Source organism: Trichomycterus rosablanca, chromosome 17 (assembly GCF_030014385.1).
Source record: "Trichomycterus rosablanca isolate fTriRos1 chromosome 17, fTriRos1.hap1, whole genome shotgun sequence".
In the NCBI taxonomy this organism is placed as follows: domain Eukaryota; kingdom Metazoa; phylum Chordata; class Actinopteri; order Siluriformes; family Trichomycteridae; genus Trichomycterus; species Trichomycterus rosablanca.
This window is the reverse complement of record NC_086004.1, coordinates 24,644,265-24,657,951: the sequence shown is the minus strand read 5'-3', so window position 1 is coordinate 24,657,951 and position 13,687 is coordinate 24,644,265.

The following is a 13,687-nucleotide window of genomic DNA, read 5'->3' as shown; positions in this document are numbered from 1 at the left end:
TTTATTGATCACCTGTGACAGTCAATATCACACCATTACCAGCGGATCAGTCTTTTCCGGCTGATTTTTTAGATATCTGCTATTCCGGTCATGTGGAAAATAAGAGAGCAAAACTTTTACAGGAAGACCAGACTTGCTGTTCCGTATCGTGCTGATAAATGCATTCTTTTACCGTGCCCTTGCCATCTTGATTATCATTAATGTAATACCATTACCTGCACAAATACAATCGACTGTCCATTAGCTGTTCTTCTCATTCAGACGTCGCTCCTCTGACATTTTTACATCATTAAGATCAGGCCATATCCTGAGGCTGGATGTACCGAGTGTTCCATGTGATTTTCTTATGCTCAGAAAATGATATCAAGAAGCTAAATCCTCTCTGTCCTCTTACCCCAGGCATTCAGATCACAAGAGTTCTTGACTATGTGAAGAGTAACATGTCATCCTGATGAATCAGTGGCCTCCTGCTAACAACCTGACAGGCTAATCATAACAGTGTCCAACACTGAACACCGTATCCACATTGAAACCACCCAGGAAGTGGTGGCCAGACTTTATCATCCTGTAGGATTTTGGGCTTAGAATATTAAAGCTATTGGCAACTAGCTGACAGAAGACGTTGACTCAGACATGCCAGGAAAACAGATTTTTCTAGCAGCTGCTGGTGTCAGTTGAAAAAGTTAAACTTGAGTATCAGCATGTGTTTGTGTGTTTAAATATTCTGAAATAGTTGTAGGATAAACTTATAAAATCAACACTTTTTACAGTGTCATGTTATAATAGTGTCACACTTACAAAGGGGAAACGTCATGGCCCTCTGCGCCCTCAGCAAGATTATAATATATTCTAAAAGTAAATGCATGTAAGGATGCAGTAAAAGGGGGAGTAAATAGCTGTTGTTAAAAGCTCCTGTAAAATGATGAAAATGCTCAACCACATAGCCAAAAATGACTCCAGGTTAAAAAAATATAGATTCAAAAGTAAACGTTGTGCTTTTGATACAGGAAATGATTGTACCTGCTTAAAACAATATTACCAACCTAACACAATTGCAGTGATACAGCTCTTTAGGACAGAAGCACTACTGTATACACAATAAGCTACACTTTATGGCCAACATATTTGCTCACCTGAAAATAAGCTTGTTAGACATCAAATTAATTCGTACCCAGATGGTCAAAAAACCAAATAAATACATTTTAAAAAATGAAAATACATAAATAAATTTGGTTTTGGACATTTCATACCAAATCAATCAAAAAAAGTAAATAAATAAAAATGGAATAAAATAAATAAATCAAACAAACAAACAAACAAGTGTGTTGGACAATTAATTACATTGTAATCAATCAGTCAAAAATTTTTTTTTAATAAATATTTAAAATAAATTACAAAAAAATAAAAAAGGACTTGGGATAATATTTACTTTAGCATCATCAAAATAAATAAATAAGCAAATAAATAAAATAAATAAATAAGTGAATAAATAAAATAAATAAATTAGGACTGGATAATATTTACTTTAGTATCATCAAAATAAATAAATAAACTAATTAAAAATTAAATAAATAAATTAATAAGGATGTTGGATGTAAATTACATCATACTCCACCAGTAAAATAAATAAATAAATACAATTCCAAATAAATAAATAATTAAACAAATAAATACATAAATTGTTGGGTCAAGCACTGACAATTGGACACCTGACTTACTTACATTTGTTTAATTTACATTTTTAGTAACAGTAATTACACAAATATCAGCATGTTTCTGCCCACTGAGCACATCACTAAGCCTCCTGCTGATGGTTAAACAGTAAAGTATTTAAAGTTAAACATTAATATTTAAGTTATCAGTCGGGTCATGTATGTAAATACCAATCAACACCAGTTTCAGAGATTTCATCTATTGTTATACTAAAAGCAACATGTTGCAGCTTGGTGTTCCAGAGAGGATAAAATACCCTGTAGCTGAATTTCAGGTGCACTCAGTCACCAAAACTGCAACAAATGTTTACTGTCCCTGGGGAAGCAATTTTAAAAATCACAGCATATGACACCATATGTCAAACTTACACCAACGGCCTTAGGAAGGAGAAATGGTGACAAAACACTGACAGACACTTTACAGGAGTGATGCTAAATTGCCAGGAAATTGCTGTGAAATTAAATCAGAACATCAGTGATCCAGACTCATCAAACACAGTACATTGTTTTACTTACGGGGTATTACACAGCTGCTGTACAGATGTTATTTATAGCCTGGGTAGAAAGATGCAGTATCTGGTGGACAGATCTGGGGTGACCATGTTATTACACGCTTGATGCACAAACCTTTTGAGGTTTTGAAAGGTTTTTGTATATTTTATTTAATCTACATTTGTTTTTAAACATACTTTAGTTTCTATCCTGTACACTTCATTTTATCTTTATAAATACTCTATGCAGTTATCCTAAAAAGCTGGTGCAGAAACATGTTCACCATTATTATTTTAACAACACAATGATGAAGTGGGACTATAGACACCTACTGGTCATGATTTTCTGCAAATATTTACCTACACACATTCATAAGAGGCCTTCGCTGAAGTATTTTGTGCTTCATAATACATTGTTTTAAATACGGGACAGGTCTGAACTGCAGACAGGCCAGTTTATCACCTGCACTTTCTGATTACATAGCCATGCTGGTGTGACATGCAAAATGTGGCTTGACGTTGTCATGTTAAATTAAGCACATATGTTACTGAAAATTATGTAGTAGGCAGCTTATGTTCCCAAGTGTGTATCTATATACATACATACATACATACATATAGATGAGGGTTCTTCACAAAGTTTCCACACTTTTTAACTCAATTAAGAATTTATTTATTAAGCTCACTGGCACCTCACAGCAAGAAGGTTTTGGGTTCGATTCCAAGGTGGAGTGGTCCAAGACATGCGGTCAGGTTAATTGAAGATACCAAATTGTCCATGACTGTGCTTGACATTGAACTAGAACTGATGTATCTTATGTAACCAGTAACCTGTAATTACTAAACTAAATAAACTAAAGTGTGTAAAACATAACGTAAAATAATAAAACATAAAAGTATTAAAAGACTAGGCCTTTTTTGGATTCCCTCTTTATACACAAGATCCCTTCACAACATTCCCAGTCTTAAATTTCCCCTTTTTTAATTTCTTTAGAAATGTTGCAAGCATCAATTAAAAAAAATAACACATCTGATGAGGTAGATCTATTTTTAAATTGACTGTGCAAATTACTATGTTCTGTTTTTATTTTCATTTCACAAATGGGTCTAATTTTTGTGAAGCTGAGTTTAGTAAATGAGGTGAGTTTTAGTGTTTCTGCTATTTTGTTCACTCGTTCCATTAATAATGAAGCCGAACAACCGTACAGCAGAGCTACAGGTAAGGTTATAAAAACTATAGCCTGTCGGTCAAGTGATCATATAAGGAATGTAATATAAAATATAATAAGCTTTCGACAACATAATGCCCGGTACCATTTACAGAAAAGTGGCCTCGAATCATGATGCCTCCTCCTTCATACTTCACTGTGAGTATCACAGTCACTGTGAAAACGTCTCAATGCTTTTTTTTTTTCAATACGCTTGACATTTTGCTGTACTCAACCAAAACACATTGTTAGAAAAGATGAAAGCTATCACCAGGCAGTAAAATAGATGGTTAGAGAAGAGATAGCAGGGAGAAATAAAAAAGAGACGAGTTGAGAAGGTGCTGGTGACATTTACTGAAATCCCTCTGAGCAGTAGTATCACAGAAAGCTCAGTCTCAACATCTCAACATCGGATATTTATGAATTGATTTGGCAGTGTCAGTCAAAGTTGCCCGTTGCCCGCAGCGATAATCTATTTGATGAGATTCATACGTCTATTCTGTATAAAGTTTTCTCAGTGCTTATTGACCTTTTCATTTAGCATATTTGACTTGCTGGCTGGTGCATGTGGTTTGATGGTAAAGGGGTTTCTGTCTGAACTGGTACATCAAAAAGTTTGGTAAAAATGTTCTTCAGAAACAAACTTAATTCTTTTTTGTTTGTTTTGTTGTGTATTTAAATAAAAGTGTTAACCCTTAGGAAACTTTTTTTCAGGTTTCACTGTAACAAAATGGACTGTAACAGTAGTGAAGAACATGAAAGAACATTTTACATTTACAGCATTTAGCGGATGCTTTTTGGACACTAACCATAGCCTATAAATAATAATAATAATAATAATAATAATAATAATAATAATAATAATAATAATAATAATAATAAAAATAATAAAACAATAAATAAAAAATAATCAAATAAATAAATAAAGTCCTGGCATTTTGTAAAACATTTATAACATGTATAAACATGTTTATGTTATAATAACATTATAACTTTTTTTTATAAGTTTACAGGGTAGCAACATAAGTCACATAGACATCATTTAGAATAAAATTAAATAATGGGAGAAAATACTTTTGTACATTTGCCTCTAAATTTGTATAAAGCATGTTGTAGTCTTATGCAAAGGTTTGGGCACCACTGATTAATAGAAAACAAATGTAAATATGGCACTTTGTCATTTTTGTGCACAATTCTATTTATTTACTGAATTTAAGATAAAATAATAAAAAATATATATATTTTCTATTCCAGAGTATGGTGCATGAAGTAGATGCACATTGCATTTAAATGTGGGGAAGTTTGTTTTTAGTAGGGAATCGATTATTAAAATAAAAAAAAGCAAAATATAAGTTTCATTTCAATTCATCAATCAATTTTATGCTGGTCAGGGTTGCAGCGGGTCTATTTAAATGGGAAACACTATGTGCAAGGCAGGAATACCAAGGTAAGGGTGTCAATCCATCGCAGGGAAGTACAGGAGGGCTGTACTGGCTCACATTAAATGTTCAAATTCATCAGAAAGGTGTTCTTTTAGGTTGAGGTCAGGGCTTTAAACTGTCCACACCCAACTCGACAAAAAAATGTTGAGTCAAGTTGTTGCCTTCAAGTTGGAAATACTGTATATAGGGTGTGTTCGAAAAACCTAGTGAGCTGCCTTGCTGTCTACATGGGCAGCTGCCTTTCTAATAAGTCATTGACTTATAAGTCAGGTTATTCAAACACACTACTTAGACAGCGATTCCATCAGTTTTCACTTACTAAGCTAACACAGTTAGCATCATGTCATTCAAACCAATGGGATTAGATGGCAAAACATGCTAGCATGTCAACTAACATCTCCCTCCATGTACCGAAAACGGTTAAATTGTCACTGAAGTCCAAATTTGCACATAAATGACACTTGTACATGTTTGTACGAATCAAAAATCAATAATAATTAATTTACATTTGAAAAGAACTTTGTTAGTTGCCCTGCAACGTCCTCCATATTTGTTTTGTTTTTTTGTGCCGCACTGAATGCTGGGATTGCCTTCAGCTCTAAGGAAGCATCGGAAACTCCCTTATTATTCACTTAAAATGCCAGTCAAATTTAAGGCATCTTACTAGGGAGCATTTTAAGGCATCTAGGATTTCGAACAGCCTACTACTCTGGAGCGCGCATAGGATGGCGTAAAAAGCTGTCTATGTAGAGAGATCAATAGGTTTTCGAACACACCCATAGTTTACATTGATTTTATATAACTTAACAACTGTTAAAACACAAGAATTAAATAAATAGAAAGGGGTTCACTTTCTTTTGGCCATGAATTCTACAATAGCTATTTGTATTTTATTTTGCAATAGGAGAATAAGAACTTAAGCAACCAGGTGTCTGACTGCAACTTCTGACCAATCAAATCAAAGGAATTTGCTCGTATAGTATTGCTACCTTAAAATAATTGGGGTGTTTAAGGTAGAAGCACATTTTAACATTTTACTCTTTATGGCTCTATGCCACATATCTGTTGGTAATGTAATAAATGTAAGAAGAAGATATACTTTATTTGTCATATATACATATACAGATGTACAGTACAATGAAATTCTTTCTTTGCATATCCAAGCTTGTTTGGAAGCTGAGGTCAGAGCACAGGGTCAGCCACCCTTAGCCTAATACTTGGTCAATGCACCTTTGGCAGCAATTACAGCTTCAAGGCATCTTGGAAAAGAACAAGCACACTTGTTTCTGGACATTTTCGCCCATTCCTCTTGGCATGTCCTTGCACCCCTGGAGCAGATAGGGATAAGGGCCTTGCTCAAGGACCCAACAGCAGAGCCTGGATTTGAACCGCCAATCTTCCGGTTGATAGCCCAAAGCTCTACCCACTAGGCTACCACATTAGCAGTACATGTAGGGAACTAGTGGTGCCCAATCCCCATTCTGTACACATGCTTGCATTTTCCTTACTCACAGCCACCCAACTCCAATAATCTAATAGAAATCGACCTCTGTGAGTTTTATCAGCAGAAAAAATAAAGGTGTAGCTCCGAGATTGCATTTATGGAACCGAGCAAATAATAAACATGCACACCAGGAAAACAGGACAACGTGAAATTCTTCGTTAACCGGCGAGTCACATTGAGGCCACCAGACTGAGCGATGTGAGCACAGATGAGCTCAATTCTGAGGATTTCCATATCAACCTTTCTGAGCGTAATGTTGGGAATATAAGCCTGTCCATCAGGAGCCGGCTCTACTTCTCTAATTAGCTGCCTGACATTTCACTTAATGCAGTGAAAAAACAACATGGCTGCAGGCTAATGATCTGATATCAGTAATTGGAACTTGCTTTTCGGTGTTGTTCATCTCAGTGCTGCTGCTGGTTAATTCTGATGCCCGGATAGATATCATTAAACAGCTCAAAATAAGACGCGGCTTATCCCAGAGGAACCCGGGACCGTTCTCCTTCTTTAATCAAGGCAGTACTTTAGCCAGAAACGCTGCTGCAAGCTCATCTTATAGATACACGAAGGAGCATATGATTTCCCCTGCTTACATTGCGGCTGTTTGATGACACCAGGCTTTTCAGGCACCCGCTCCATCGCCGAGGCTATGATTACTTCCTGTGTTAGCATCTCGTCTTGACCACCTTTGCTATCGAATCAAAGTCAAGCCGATTGTCCTTGCTGAAACTGACAGCTCAATTTCCTGTCACTCCCGTGCCGCGGGCTGTCTGGTCCTTGTCATTACCGTTGATTTTGAAGTGCCTACTCCTATCTAAAGCTGCATATGCACTTTCAATCTGCCCTTGTCTATCTGATCATTAAATTCATAAGAGAGTATCCAGACTAAACGGAGCTACTGATAGGTGCTTCCTGGGGCACTTTTTGAAGCAATCAGGACCTGAAAAAAAACGGCATATCCTGTCCAGTCTGACCAGCTGCAGTGTTGAAATGGAATCCAGCTCAATAGTCTGCAATGGTAATGCAGCTATATGGCTTGATGAAGTGACTGACCTGTAATTAAATTGTAGACACCCTTCCTAATTAATTCATGAGTTCATGTGTATTAGCCAGACTTTTGTGGACTTGTGTGTTAGTGTGTGTTGTGCTGGTATGAGTGGATAAGACACAGCAGTGCTGATGGAATTTTTAAACACCTCACTGTCACTGCTGAACTGAGAATAGTCCACCAACCAAAAATATCCAGCACACAGCGCCCCGTAGGCAGCGTCCTGTGACCACTGATGAAGGTCTAGAAGATGACCAACTCAAACAGCAGCAATAGATGAGCGATCGTCTCTGACTTTACATCTACATCTACCAACTAGGTAGGAGTGTCTAAGAGTGGACAGTGAGTGGACACGGTATTTAAAAACTCCAGCAGCACTGCTGCGTCTGATCCACTCGTACCAAAACAACACACACTAACACACCACCACCATGTCATTGTCATTGCAGTGATGAGAATCATCCACCACCTAAATAATACCTAGTCTGTGGTGTACTCTCTCCATTGAAGAACAGGGTGAAAGCAGGCTAAAGAAGTATGTAGAGAAACAGATGGACTACAGTCAGTAATTGTAGAACTACAAAGTGCTTCTGTAAGTGGAGCTGATAAAATGGAGGAGGTTTTAATGTTTAATATGTATATATATGTATATATACAGTGTATCACAAAAGTGAGTACACCCCTCACATTTCTGCAGATATTTAAGTATATCTTTTCATGGGACAACACTGACAAAATGACACTTTGACACAATGAAAAGTAGTCTGTGTGCAGCTTATATAACAGTGTAAATTTACTCTTCCCTCAAAATAACTCAATATACAGCCATTAATGTCTAAACCACCGGCAACAAAAGTGAGTACACCCCTAAGAGACTACACCCCTAAATGTCCAAATTGAGCACTGCTTGTCATTTTCCCTCCAAAATGTCATGTGACTCGTTAGTGTTACTAGGTCTCAGGTGTGCATAGGGAGCAGGTGTGTTCAATTTAGTAGTACAGCTCTCACACTCTCTCATACTGGTCACTGAAAGTTCCAACATGGCACCTCATGGCAAAGAACTGTCTGAGGATCTTAAAAGACGAATTGTTGCGCTACATGAAGATGGCCAAGGCTACAAGAAGATTGCCAACACCCTGAAACTGAGCTGCAGCACAGTGGCCATAATCATCAAGCGTTTTAAAAGAGCAGGGTCCACTCAGAACAGACCTCGCGTTGGTCGTCCAAAGAAGCTGAGTGCACGTGTTCAGCGTCACATCCAACTGCTGTCTTTGAAAGATAGGCGCAGGAGTGCTGTCAGCATTGCTGCAGAGATTGAAAAGGTGGGGGGTCAGCCTGTCAGTGCTCAGACCATACGCCGCACACTACATCAAATTGGTCTGCATGGCTGTCACCCCAGAAGGAAGCCTCTTCTGAAGTCTCTACACAAGAAAGCCCGCAAACAGTTTGCTGAAGACATGTCAACAAAGGACATGGATTACTGGAACCATGTCCTATGGTCTGATGAGACCAAGATTAATTTGTTTGGTTCAGATAGTCTCAAGCATGTGTGGTGGCAATCAGGTGAGGAGTACAAAGATAAGTGTGTCATGCCTACAGTCAAGCATGGTGGTGGGAATGCCATGGTCTGGGGCTGCATGAGTGCAGCAGGTGTTGGGGAGTTACATTTCATTGAGGGACACATGAACTCCAATATGTACTGTGAAATACTGAAGCAGAGCATGATCCCCTTCCTCCGGAAACTGGGTCGCAGGGCAGTGTTCCAGCATGATAATGACCCCAAACACACCTCTAAGACGACCACTGCTTTATTGAAGAGGCTGAGGGTAAAGGTGATGGACTGGCCAAGCATGTCTCCAGACCTAAACCCAATAGAACATCGTTGGGGCATCCTCAAGCGGAAGGTGGAGGAGCGCAAAGTCTCGAATATCCGCCAGCTCCGTGATGTCGTCATGGAGGAGTGGAAAAGCATTCCAGTGGCAACCTGTGAAGCTCTGGTAAACTCCATGCCCAGGAGAGTTAAGGCAGTTCTGGGAAATAATGGTGGCCACACAAAATATTGACACTTCAGGAACTTTCACTAAGGGGTGTACTCACTTTTGTTGCCGGTGGTTTAGACATTAATGGCTGTATATTGAGTTATTTTGAGGGAAGAATAAATTTACACTGTTATATAAGCTGCACACAGACTACTTTTCATTGTGTCAAAGTGTCATTTTGTCAGTGTTGTCCCATGAAAAGATATACTTAAATATCTGCAGAAATGTGAGGGGTGTACTCACTTTTGTGATACACTGTATATATATAAATATCCACAAATCACGCCTTTATGTGTCTGTGAATGTCCTTGAGTGGTCCAGCCAGAGCCCAGACCTGAGTCCAATCGCACATCTGTGGAAGGAGCTTAAAATGGCCGTGTACCGCACTCCCCATCCAACCTGACGGAGCTTGCAAGGACATGCTAAGAGGAATGGGCAAAAATGTCCAGAAACAAGTGTGCTTGTTCTTTTCCAAGACGCCTTGAAGCTGCAATTGCTGCCCAAGGTGCATCAACCAAGTATTAGGCTAAGGGTGTGTACAGATATGTAATCCCTAAATAAAAAATTTTTGTCAGTAAACACTGTTTTCACTTCGTAATTATTGGTGATTGTGTGTAGATGTTTGAGGCAAAAAAAAGAACTCAATCTATTATAGAAGAGTCTGTAACATAATAAAACATTAGGAAGGTGAAAGGGGTGTTCAGACTTTCCGGCTTGACTATATATATATCGTTCCGTGTCGCATTGCAGTATGTTTAAAGAATTACTGCTTTAGAGAGAAGTGGACGAGCGCTGCACCAAATACTGTGCTTATTTTCTCCCATTTCTTATGCTTCATTAATTGATATCTGCCTTGAGGCTTCTGATATATATAAAAATAAACAAGACAAAACCAAGTGTGCATATGAAATGTGCTGGCAAATGAAGGCGGATGCAAAAGTAAATAAATACAAATAAGAGCTGAAGATGAATTTATACCCAAACTCATTTTTAAAAATAAATACAGTAGCATGCATTATGTATTGTTAGCGGGAACATTCTTAATTGGCGGGAGCTTGGAGAATGCAAGCACGGAGCTGCTCGTGGATTTGATTTTGAGATGCCATCAATAACGGTGTCCCTCTGGAGATGGTTTTATTATGCAATGGTCAGTGTAGCTCTCACATTACTTTCCTTTCGTTAAAAAGAAACAAAAGAACATGGGCGCACATGTGTCAGAGGTCGGCACATTAACCTGCATCCCTTTTTGGCTTGTAAGGGCTTTGTGGAGCAAGCAGAGGGCTTTTTGTAAAGGCTTTTTAAAAATTTGGAGTGTCTTTGGGACCTATTTTGTCAAAGAGCATTTATAAAATCAGTCACTCATGTTGGATATGAAGGCCCGGCTCGTAATTGATGTTCCAACTCAGTGGTTCTTTTACAAACGTCTTCCTCAGTGGGATTGAGGTCAGGGCTCTGTGCAGGCCACTGTAGGTTCCTCATACCAAAAAACATCAAACTTTTAAAGTTTTAAAGAAGGTGGCCTGGTCTGATGATGTGATGAATCACGTTTTCTTTTACATCACGTGGATGTTCGGGTGCATGTGTGTCGCTTACTTGGGGAACACATGGCACCAGGCTGCACTATGGAAAGAAGGCGGAGGCAGTGTGATGCTTTGGGCGATGTTCTGCTGGGAAACCTTGGCTCCTGCCATCCATGTGGATGTTACTTTGACACGTACCATCTACCTAAGCATTGTTGCAGACCATGTACACCCTTTCATGGAACCAGTATTCCCTGATGGCTGTGACCTCTTTCAGCAGGATAATGCGCCCTGACACAGAGCAAAAATGGTTCAGGAATGGTTTGAGGAGCACAACAACGAGTTTAAGGTGTTGACTTGGCCTACATGTTTCCCAGATCTTAATCCAATCGAGCATCTGTGGGATGTGCTGGACAAACAAGTCTTACAGGAGTTAAAGGATCTTCTGGTAACATCTTGGAGCCAGATACCACAGCACACCTTCAGGGGTCTAGTGGAGTCCATGCCTTAACGGATCAGGGCTGTTTTGGCAGCAAAAGGGGAACCAACACAATGTTAGGAAGGTGGTCATAATGTTATGCCTGATCAATATACTGTATATATGCAAATGTTAAAATGAAATATCAATTTCATGGTGTTATTAAACATTCTTTTACAAGGGTGGTGGAAGCTCATTATTTAGAGTATAGGACTAGCAATCAGAAGGTCATTTGTCCAGAATCTACTACCCCCATGTTGCCACTGTTACCCCCCTAAGCAAGGCCCTCTCGATTCTCGATTTCTTGCGTTGTACCTGGTCTTAATTGTAAGTTTATTTGGATAAAGTGTCTGCTTAATGTGCTTTTTGTGACAAGACCTTCTTATATCCTGTTAGTGATTATGGTCATCCATATCTGGTGACTGCACCCATTAAAACATACATGAAAAAGTGGTCTCTTGTCAAGGTCTAGAAAAACATGAACTGCCACCTTATACTTATAGGACTAACCCCCCAAAAGAAGCTATTGGAACATAGATGCTGCAACCTTGGCATTAGACCACTATTATTTAATGGGTGCAGTTCAGGACAGCATCAGACAGGGACAAACAGCAAGGATAGAACTTAGGTTGATAGGACCGTGCTGCTGTGTGGCACCCACTTAACCAGCTGTGCCATATTTGTGTTTTAATTATCTCGTTGTTAAGTGTAATTAACTATGAGAGAACACTGGCACACCTGTGATGATGCTTCTCATCAGGGTTTTCATGTGTGCATGTGTGTGTGTGTGTGTGTGTTCTGCAGTTTTCTAAAGTAGGGTGGTGTAGTGCCATGTAGCTCCAGGACCCTGAGTTTAGGTACAAGACCCTGAGACCCTGAAGTACAAAAACTGTTACTAAAAGATGAATTGATAGAGGATCCGAGGTCCTGGGTTCAATCCAAATCTTTAGGTAGGCTTTAGATGTTCTTACTGTGTCCACACTGATAGCTTATCCTAGGAGTGTTTTATGTCCATAGATAAACTGGGAGCCTGCCCAGGTCCTTCTGTTCTAAATCCACTGTCATCGGGATTGGTGCAGGATCCACTGTGACTCGGATCAGGATAAATTGGCTGAAGGAAACCTACTTGGCCACAGGCTGTAGCTCCAGGACCACGAGTTCAGTCCTGAGCTCCGGATACTGTCTGTAAGTTTAGCATGTTTCTATTTGGTTGTGTCTATCAGGTCCTTCATTGGCATGAAGTACAAAATCTGTTACTAAAAGATGAATTGATAGAGGATCCGAGGTCTTGGGTTTAATCCTAATCTTCAGGTAGGCTTTAGATGTTCTTACTGTGTCCACACTGATGGCTTATCCTAGGAGTGTTTTATGTCCTGTGATAAACTGGGAGCCTGCCTGGGTGCTTCTGTTTTAAATCCATTGTCGTCTGGATTGGTGCAGGATCCATTGTGAATCAGATCAGGATAAATTGGCTGGAGGAAACCTACTTGGACACAGGCTGGCGCCCTGACGGGATTTATTCCTGCCTTGCGATTCAACATGAACCAGGCCAGAACGATGAACTCGCTGAAGACAGATACAGAACAGATAAATTACTATTATTGCAAAAATCTGGATACACTGGCTTACTCCCACATTCTAAAAAATGCCAGCAAATGTACTGGCTAATATGTCTCAGAGGCCCTGTTATATCCAGGGTATATTTTGCCTTGTGACCAGTTTTCCATGGACATGCTCTAGGTTAGAGCATGCATGAAAGAAGAAGATATTAAAGACAATGATGATGATGTGGAGGAGGAGGGGAAGGAGGAAAGGGAGGAGGAGGAAAACAACATCATGGGAGCATTATTACATACAGCTAATTTATTCTGTACACAAAGCCAGGAGACAAAAAGTATTAGTAATTGTTTTTTTTTTATTCTTTTTTTGTTTTGTTGTCAGATAGATCACACAGAACACAGCCTTAGACAAAAGCAGTTGAGCTTATCCGTACAATGTATGCTTCAGTTCTTCTGGCCAGTTTGTCCAGCATTTTTGTGGATCCCTCGGAGTGTGCAAGTGTGTGTATGTCTGTGTTTAGGAGAGTTTCAAGTGGTGGTCTGAATTGGGTTTCATTCAATTACGCAATGAAGCAGCAGACTTTGATGGCCAAAAATACCCTGGTCTGACTAATGCAGCGATCAATCCCTCTCCATGCCTACCCGCTGTAATTAGACAATAATGAGGGTGCAACTGCATTATGCTG